Source organism: Sarcophilus harrisii, chromosome 2, assembly GCF_902635505.1.
Source record: "Sarcophilus harrisii chromosome 2, mSarHar1.11, whole genome shotgun sequence".
NCBI lineage: Eukaryota > Metazoa > Chordata > Mammalia > Dasyuromorphia > Dasyuridae > Sarcophilus > Sarcophilus harrisii.
In genome coordinates, this window is record NC_045427.1 from 296,543,809 (window position 1) to 296,554,189 (window position 10,381).

The following is a 10,381-nucleotide window of genomic DNA, read 5'->3' on the forward strand; positions in this document are numbered from 1 at the left end:
TATAATAATTGAATTCATGGGACCTGGTAAGATCAGTAAGACAGTATAGGGGAAAAAAAATCCAGAACACACACATAAAATTAGTCAGAAATATGGCCTTGGAGTAGACCAAATGTTATTTTCTGTATTTTAACTATATTTTGCATTATTATTAGTATTGCACACAATCAAAAATTTTATATTCATAATTTATACTACAAACTGCCCATTCCCACAGCTCTGAAACCATAAACAAAGAAAGACAATACCTTGTAGGACACCCATTCTTAGTGGGTAGGAGGAAATAGATGATAATATAAATAAGAAGAATTCAAAGTAATAGAAAAATCTTTCTTGGTAGAGAACCAAGAAAGATGTCACAAAAACCAAGGAGAAGAGACTACAACAATGTTAAATGTGATAAAGATATCAAAAAGGATGAAAACAGAGAAAGATGTTAGTTTTAGAGTCATTAGTAAGTTTCAATTGGATAATAAATTTGAAAGTCAATTGTAAAAGATTTAAAAGTTGGAAGACAGGAAATGAAGACAATAGTTTTAGAGACTTTCTAATAGAAACTTGGATGTGAAAGAAATATAGATGAATGCGTTAGCAGATGGCAAATTCAGTTGAATATTAATTGAGGATGGAAAAACAAAGGATCATCTGTAGGCAGTGAGGAAAGAGCCAGTCAATTGAAAGGCATGAAATATTAGGGAAATATTAATGATGATAGCAACATTTCTATAAAGCTAACATTTCTGGCAAGTTGCTAGTGTACATAGTAATGACTATGTTTAAGAACACAAGTAGAGGAATTGGCCTTATCAAGGAAGAAGTGCCCAGATTTTAAATACATCTCTCATTTCCTTAATTATTTCTTCTGTTATTTTTCTTGGAAGCTATTTTTCTCACAATTGTTATGAACCCATTATTCCATCCTCCACATTTATAGATTTTTAAAATGTTTGTCTGTTATCCACTTAGAATTCATTGAACTATTTGGTGTGAAATGACGGTATAAATCCATTCCCCATCCATTTAGTTGAATATTCTCTGTAGAGGGAGTTGGAAACCAACAAGCAGGATCTGATCAAAAGAAGCTTCCATCTACTTCCATGTCCTGGTGAAAAAATTTTGCAAAAATTATAATAATTCTTGCAATTATGTAGAATAGAATTGTAAAGGTGAAGAGAAATTAAGTGATCACCAAACTAGCTATGTTCCCCACCACCACCACTTACAGGTTCCAGATGCTGTAGTAATTCTAAAATTATAAAAATAGTGGATGAGATAATTCATTAAGTTGAAAATACTCTCATTCAAACACCTCTCGCTGGCTTTTAAAATAAGCTTTAGTCTCTTCTAAAATACAATTAGAATGTTTAAGTATAACCAAATCAAATGAACATGAAGTGATGAACAATAATGTAGTTATATAATAAGTACATAAGGAAAATAGCAAGCATCTATGAAAGATCAAAAGTCTAAAATCATATTAGACACATAAAATTAATGAAGAATATAACCTTTGGGTAGACCAAATGTTATTTTCTTATTTTAATTATAATTTGCATGATTAGCATTATTGCACACTATCAAAATTATTAACATTCATGATTTATACTAGAAACTGCTCATTCCCATAGCCTCAGAAATCATAAACAAAGAAAACATAGGGTTTTAAGATCAATATTCAGTTTTAAAGAAGATATTCACACAAAATATGTTTTTTCTAGCTATTGTACAGAAAGGATATTTCTGTAAGCTCTTTATTGTTATATCAAGGGAAAGACTTATGACCTGATAGATAAAGAATGTAAAAAGTTAAAGGTGACAAATATAGTTTAGCAAGTCTGCCTGAGAAAATCACCAAGAAATTAAAAGTTTTCCTAATCACGATCATCATTCAATCCTGCTTACTAGGCTAGTCTGATAGAACAGGGAGGAAAATCTCATTTTTGCTTTTTGAAGATAGACCTTACTTTGGGAAAGGATCATAGGTTCATAGATTTAGAGCTGAGAGGGACTTTATAGATCACTGAATCCAATTCCCCAAGATACACAAATGAAGACATTGAGAGTTATAGAATTTAACATGAAGTAAAGCTGTAAATGTCACAGGGAAGATTTGAATCCAGGTCATCTTGATTGCAGATATAGTACTTTGGGTCAAAGATCAATCAATTCAGTAATGCTCAGCTGCACTAGCATTTCAATTAGGTAAAATAACTATTAACCTTTATTGTACTAATGTGGCATAAGAGAAACCTGGATGCTAGACTAGCTCTCTGTCTTTCCTTAAAATTACTCTTTCACTTTATTGGCAGCTTTTTTTTTCCTTTGGCAAATAGACAAGAACTTCTCAAAAGGGTTCCCAAGTTGGGATTTAGAAATCAGTTGGAGGGTTGTTCAAATGGAGAGAGGCTCACTATAAGACATTATTAAGAGCACTCATGCACCTGGTGCTAAGCTAGATAAAGCTATTAAGAAATCATTTCAATTTCCAAAAATAGTACAGTTCTCCCCAGTGAACTACTGGACATGCATTAATTTTGTCAAAAGTTTTTTATATCATAAAATACATGAATTTGCACAATACCAATATGCATTTTTGGCACCCTATAAAAACCTGAATGAAATACTATCTCTGCACTTTATGGGGAAAGAGAATTGAAATCACCCAGATGCATTTTTTATTGTTTATATCTTCAGAATTTTGCTTGATTTTGCCTTAAGCAAAATATTGCTTATATTGCTTATATATATACTATATACTATATATTATATATATTATTGCTTATTTATTATATATTATTATTATATATATTGCAGTAAGCAATTATATATTGCTTATATATATATATATATACTATATATATAATACTGCTTTAAATACTAATATCTGTGCTGTGCTCACTCTGAGAGCATAGAAGCAAAAAATAATTAAGTTCTGAGTACAATTTTTAAAGAAATTTTTCAGACATTAGTTCTGTATTTGTATTAGGCTTACAATAATTCTTGAAAAAGCTAAACTAATGTCATAGAAAGACCACTGGCCTGCAAATCAGGAGACCTAAGTCTTTGCTCTTCTAACCAGGCATTTGACCTTAGTAAAGTTGCATAAACTTTTCTGGCTCTAAGTATTCTCACATGTAAAATGAGCTAGTTGAATTCAACAATTTCCAGGCTCCCTTACAAATGCTCAAGTCCAACAACTTTGACAAAACAGCACACACAGAATCTTTACTCAACTAAGTAATCTTCATGAGGCTATTTCTAATCCCCAAACCCTCAATGAGGAGCACCTTTTGTAAACTTCAGGATGTCTCTATGAACAAAAAGGAAACTGACAAAAAGCAAGCCATTTTATCAAGTTACTCATTCTGTAGGGTGTTCTCTGTTTAATCCATACCAGTGAAATGCATGATCAAATTGTTACATAATTTGATATTTGTGGAAGATAATCTTCTAGGGAAAGAGCCAAAACCACTTTAATACCTCCTGAGCCAAAGGAAATAAATAATAATAATAATAATAATCATTCCTTGATTTAGCTCCCAGTGTTCTAGTGAATATACAGTGTGTTTCTGATTGAGAAATAAATTTACATTTATCTATCAGAGAACACCAAAATGCAAGAATACTAATAACCCAAGAGTAATGCCATTTTTTCATATGAGAAATTGTGCAGAATATTTAATGATCCAAAGCTGCTTTCTGACATAAATCCCATCTCTTTAACACAAATTATCCTCCTGTTAATGTTACAAACTGTAATTTTTGAAGGACTCTGATCTCTAAAGAATTAAAATTAAAAGTGACCCAAAGGAACTTGCAAATATTTATGATATAAGCAAGCTATGGCATATTACCAATCATGACTATACAAAGTGTTGTATAAAATAAATCATCCAAGTATAGCACTGGTATCCACAAAATCATAACAGAACTAGGGCTGGGCCTCCATATTGTTCTATCATTGATCTATGGAAACTCAATAGGGGGGCATAGGCAAAAATTCACAAACTAAGAAGATATACAAGAAACAATAACCTTGTTGAGTTTATACATTCTTGAAAGTATCAATCTAACTATTGTTATTGATGACAGGGGTTCCCAGCAAAGTTGAAAAGTGACAATAAAATAGTTTAGGCAGATTCTGTTATCAGATGAATCTTTTAGAGATAGAAGTCTATTATTAATGGGTTCCCAGTAAAGAAGTCCTTTCATATAGCTATTGTTTCATGTGCTCCTACCCAGAAATATCAACCCATAAAATGAAATTTTACTGTTTAAGGAACAGTTTCTTGGGACTTCAGTTTGCTGCTATTTTAAGTCTTGGGTTCAGGTATAAGTGTCTTGAACTTGCATAAGGTTGCTGTTTCACCATTCAAAGTACATGCCATATGACTCAGTAGCCTGAGAACTGACAGAGGTGGATGTCTATACTTGGAAAAGTTGAGAGAATAACCTTGTGAAAGTGAAGGTTGGATGTAAGTAGTAATTGTTTCTGTTTTAGTCAGAAACCTTAAGGGAGTTCCCCTCCCAAATTGATTTTTTTTGGGGGGGATTAGGTAAAAGATGCCATTCTTTGCCTCAAATCTTATCTAGCTTTAATCACTGAATGGGCATTGCCTCCATCATACTAAAACCTGTTAAAGATTTTAGCTTAACAAGGCTAAGTTCTTCCACTACATCTAGGGCCATCTCCAATTGTCCTGATCTATATATGGTGTCTGGATCCAGATGGCTCTGCAGGAAAAAAGTGAGGTGGTGACTGCATGGCCCACTCACTTAAATCCAAGTCACTTGGGTGTCATGGCATCACCAGCATAATATCATGGTCCTCTTCAAGAATGAAGGACAAAACACAAACAACCTAGCCAGAAAAAGTAGAAAAAAGCTTGAGTAATTCATGAAAGTCAAGATGCAATTATTAGTTACCTTCTGTGTGCAAGTCACTGTGCTAAACCCTTGGTCCAATAATCAGCTGGGGAATCAGATCCTATTTTCCAGAGTCAAAATGTTTGTTTAAATTGTTTATTAGTTTGTCTTCTTTTTTATAGTCTTTGACTGATAGAACTCTTCAATCATCTAAAAATATTAGATACATCACTAAAGAATCTCTCCTCATTTAATTGATCAAGTACAAAGAACTACATGTGCTAAATTGTTATGGAAACTTTTTTAAAATTTATTTTTATTAGCTTTTTTCTAATAGACTGACCAGAATAGCTTGTGGTATTATGAATGAAGTCTCTGGATGCATAACATACACAATGTCTGTTAAGACACTTCATTCTTAAAGCTACATTCTGGGACCTTTGTTTGCTTTTTTCTCCTGCAGGCCAACTCAAATATTGCCCATATGATTTCAGAGGATCATTCATAACTTGCAAATGGTACTACTTTCTATGTTTTGTATCCTTTGGCTAGTTTCCACTTAAACTAATCTCAGTGGTGTCATAAATGTTTTGAAGAGCTTTTTTTCCCAGTTTGGTCACATTTTGCCCCAAAAAATACATTCAAGAGACACATCTACATGAATGGAACATTAAACTGAGAATCATGTGACCACCAGCTCACTGTGATTTGAAAAAAAAATCACTTAAGTTCTAGGGTCTCAATTTCTTCTCTTATAAAATAACAATTATGCTAAATATCTCTAAAGTCCTTTCTAATTACAAAATTAGTGTTTCTCAGCTTGTCTACTGAAAATACTTTGGGTTTGCTAAAATACAGATGAAAACATAAAGTATCTAAAGCCTTTTTACTAAAGTCATGGAAGGTGACCCCACAGAACTAAGGACCATTTTGTATTTTTCTCTGTTTCCTAGATTGCTAAAGAAAATTATCTACCTACCTCCATGTATGTATGTATATGCTTAACAGACATTTGTTAATTAACTAATTAGTCTTGACTGTGCTTGAAGCCTTTCACTTTTCTGTCATAGCTTTTGAGAGGTCATGGTTAGTTAATTCCATAAAAAAATGGGGCATTAGAGTAATGCATTTAGTAACATTTAGTAACAATATTATTAGCCTTCAGTGACTATGACAGGCAAAAAAGAAAAAAAAAAAAAAGATAGTGAAGGGTGCTAAGAGTCATAGTTTTAAGACTGTTTATGAGATTGGCTTAATTGGTATAATGAATGTTAAATTCTCTTCCAATGATCAACTAGTGAACTATAGGAATGAATTATGTCAAAATTCATATCCTTGCTATAAGTCAAACCAGAATTCAAAATAAAGTCACTACTACAGTGAAAAAAAAATAATAATTATTGACATTTATAGTTCATTAATGCTTGCAAATCACATAGATTATTTCATAAGAGCCTTGAAACAATCCTTTAAAGTGGAAAGTACAAGTATTAACATCTCCCTTTTATGGATTAGAAACCTGTCTCAGAATTGTCATCTAGGTTCACAACCTTAGAATAATTCATAACTCTTCCCTCTCTTTTTTACATCCAGTATCTAGTCAATTGTCAAAACAATTTATGTAACATTTCTGAGATCCATTTTCTCCTCTCCAGTGACATAATCACCATTACAAGTCAGATATTCATCATCACTCACATAGACTAATAACCTTCTAACTTATCATACTTCCTCCATTGGCTTTCTTCTGTAATTCTTCTTACAGCTGTCAAAAGGATCATATTGTGTTAAGGACCACACCTAAGTGAAGGGGCAGGTCAATTACCCGAGAGCCTCCTTAGCTGTGAATCATAATACTTGAAGTAATTGCAAAACAGCCTTCACAAATGTTCCTTGTGGATTGGGAATGATATAAACCAGAGGCAAGAGGAAAGAGGAGTGGAAAGGTCAGAGAACTCAACTGTCTCTCAGTCTCCTTGTATCATCATCATCCTCTCACATGAAGAGATCCATTCTACAGGTCTGAGTTAGACCTGCAGCAGCCACTGGCAGGTGGCTCCCATGTCACAACAATATAGATGCAAAAGATCTAAGTACATCACACTCATTTACAAATATTTTTTGACCACCTAGTTACTTGTAGGAAATATAAATTTCCCAAATGGTATTGAAGGGCTTCCATTAAAATGGCTCCAATTTTCTTTTCCCATTTTATGAACACTATATACCAGCTAAAGAGAGCCTTTCATATAGTAGATGCTTAATAATTGTTTGTTGCCAACTCACTAACCTGACTTAGTAGCCTCATTGAATTCTGAAGTCAGCATTCTACTTCCTACTCCTCCTACTCCCCATCCCTAAAATGAATTTTCACCTCATCTAATGTTTCAGAATCCCTATTTCACCTCTAGTACCATTTCTTCTATTAAGTCTTCCATCCCCACCATTACATTTTAATGCTATCTCCTACAAACATAGGTTTTTAGTTTTCTAAATATCAGTATCCTATTGGTAGAAGATAAACTGCTTAAGGCAAAGGACTTCTTAGCTTATTTTTTTTCATTGTCATCACCTAGATCAATGACTTGTGAATAGAAAGCATTTATTAAATGTTTGTTGAATTTAATTGATGCCCCTAGCTAATAAGCAGCTTTCTAAATAACAAATTATTCTCCAAATTATGCCACTGTGCACATATTGAAAAGGGTAAAACAATACCTAGATTTTATTTTAAAAACAATGTGATATACTAGAATATTTTAACATTTAAGATGTTTAAGATAGGATATAAATGATTTCCTAGTCATATATATGTGACTTCAAAATTCACTCCATCAAACAGTCAAAAATATTTTCCCATTCAATAGCCCAAGAAATTTCTAATACTACACCGCACTAAAGCTTTGGTTTAGTTTGGGTCTAAAGGGAAGAAACTTCTACTTTTACTAACATTTTTTGGGGGAGGGGAAAATGCAGAGAGGGTTAGCAAAGGTTTTTAATGGGTGGGTTGCAGGTGGGTCTCTTAAATTTCTGAGATTTACTATAGTATAAAGAAAAACAATTATTTTGTTTATGCTAATTACTGATGCATTGCTTGTGATTTCTCTCATCAGCACATCAACTAAAACTCATTATTTGTTTCATTATGGTGAAAATTTTAAGTTAGTGACAAGTGGAAATTGACATATATAGTTATAGGATATTTTTTGCCTAATAGATATGAAAAAAATCGGAACTCTATCTTTTTTTTTTTAATTCTAGCTTTTTATTTACAAGATATATGCATGGGTAATTTTTCAGCATTGACAGTTGCAAAACTTTTTGATTCAATTTTTTCCCCAACTTCCTCCCACCCCCTCCCCCAGATGGCAGACCAATACCTGTTAAATATGTTAAAGTATATGTTAAATCTGATATATGTATACATATCCATACAATTATTTTGCTGTACAAGAAGGATCAGACGTTGAAATAATGTACACTTAACCTGAAGGAAATCAAAAAATGCAGGTGGACAAAAATAGAAGGATTGGAAATGCTATGTAATGATTCATACTCATTTCCCAGAGTTCTTTTGCTGGGTATAGCTGGTTCTATTCATTACTGAACATTATTTGGTTCATCTCATTGTTGAAGAGGGCCACATCCATCAGAATTTATATATATATAGTATTGTTGTTGAAGTATTGAAGTATATAATGATCTCCTGGTCCCTCTCATTTCACTCAGCATCAGTTCATTTAAGTCTCTCCAAGCCTCTCTGTATTCATCCTGCTGGTCATTTTTTACAGAACAATAATATTCCATAACATTCATATACCATAATTTATTCAGCCAAAATCCAATTGATGGGCATCCACTCAGTTTCCAGTTTTTGTCCACTACAAAGAGGGCTGCCACAAACATTTTTGCACATACAGATCAGAACTGTATGATCAGATCTTAAAAGAAAGTGAAACATCACATTTGGAGACAGGAAAGACTTTACCAAGCATCTATCCCAATAATACTCACATTTTACAAAAAAGAAATCCGAGGTTAACATAAAAAAGATAACAAGTAGAGGTGAGAAAGGAGGGCAGAGGGGAGCAGATGTGAGAGGGGGCTGGCCACAGCTAAACCAGGTAGCTAGGAGGGGGCTGGGGAGGATTTCCCAGGCAGGCAGAAGGGGCAGGGACAAGGACAGGCAGCACCAGGTGTCTGAATCCCTCTCTCTGAGATCCCATTCTTTTCCTGCTCTACTTTTCCAGATGCTTTCTTCACTGAAGGCACTGCACCCATCTAGTGCATAGGTAAGGATCATTGACTGTTTCCCCAGTCTTACCTTAGGCAACATGAGGCTATTTCTTTTCCTTCCGTATTATTGATGCTTTCCAGGAAGAAACACTAAAGTTAGTCTCAGAAATTACAACTAGCATTCCGAAAAGGACGGCCCTACAGATCCCCACAACTAGCACAACATGAGCAGGTCAAACCAATAGACCACAAGACCATCACTTCTTGGATGTCTACTCAGTTTGAGAATACAGGAAGCTGGTTGCCAGTCTACCAAAACAACATCGGGTGCCTTAAAATCTTAGGAATCTTGCAACTGGATCAAGTTGAAAAGCTACCAAGAATAGATTTCCTCTGTCCTTTTAGGAGTTCAATGTATTCTGGTGAAAATGCTTTGGACAATGTCTTACTTTTGGGGTGTCCTCTGCAGTGCCTAAAAGAACTCTCCCAGAAGGCCCTTGATCCCTGTATTCAGTCCTCCAAACTGTGGGGAATTATCCTCTCATGACCTTCAAAAGTCAGGTTAGATGGTGATCTCACTTGATAACCTGACCCCAGAACAGCCCCCTGAGAGAGATAGTGGGTATATTCCCACAGACCATAAATAGGTTGCATATGAGAAGAAGTTGTCCCCTCCTAGTGGATCTTCCCAGAGCCCAGACCCTGGACATGTGTGAGTTGCATTTGCACTAGAAGGTGTGTGGAATGGACAGATAAAGTGAAGAACTTACAGGAATGTTTAAATTCTTTTTCTGTATTTTTTATTATTTCTATGTCTCTGTGACCTGCATAAGTATGGTGTGTACAAGCCAATATTTACTTAAAACTTTAGATCTATTTACTTAACCAGAAATGATGACATTTATCCTTGTTCAATGTTATCAATATTTAGATTATTAAATGCCATCAGCTCAGTAATCTGAAGTTTGAAGTCTGACTGGTGATTCCTCTCGGAATTAGGGAAACAAAGTATTCCGTTCTAATCTGGCTTTGGCACCAATGTTTAACATTCAATAAGGGGAGAGGGCATCTATTTCTCAATGCTCCCCAACCTATAATGTAATCCTTTGCAATCAAACCTATAAAAACTGTATATCTTTCCTAAATCTTTAGCCCTTCTACTGCCAGCTTTCTCTCTTTCCCTCCTCACAGTGGAATTGCTCATTCTCATGAGAATTTATTAATAAATAACTTTTCTGCTTTCTACTGAGTGATCTCTGAGTAGTCATTTTGGGTAAGG

At 34.1% G+C, this 10,381-nt stretch overlaps 1 pseudogene; it reads left to right on the plus strand.

The window, feature by feature from the left end:
• Positions 1 to 353: 353 nt before the first annotated feature.
• Positions 354 to 9,863, plus strand: LOC105750283 (annotated as a pseudogene).
• Positions 9,864 to 10,381: the final 518 nt, after the last annotated feature.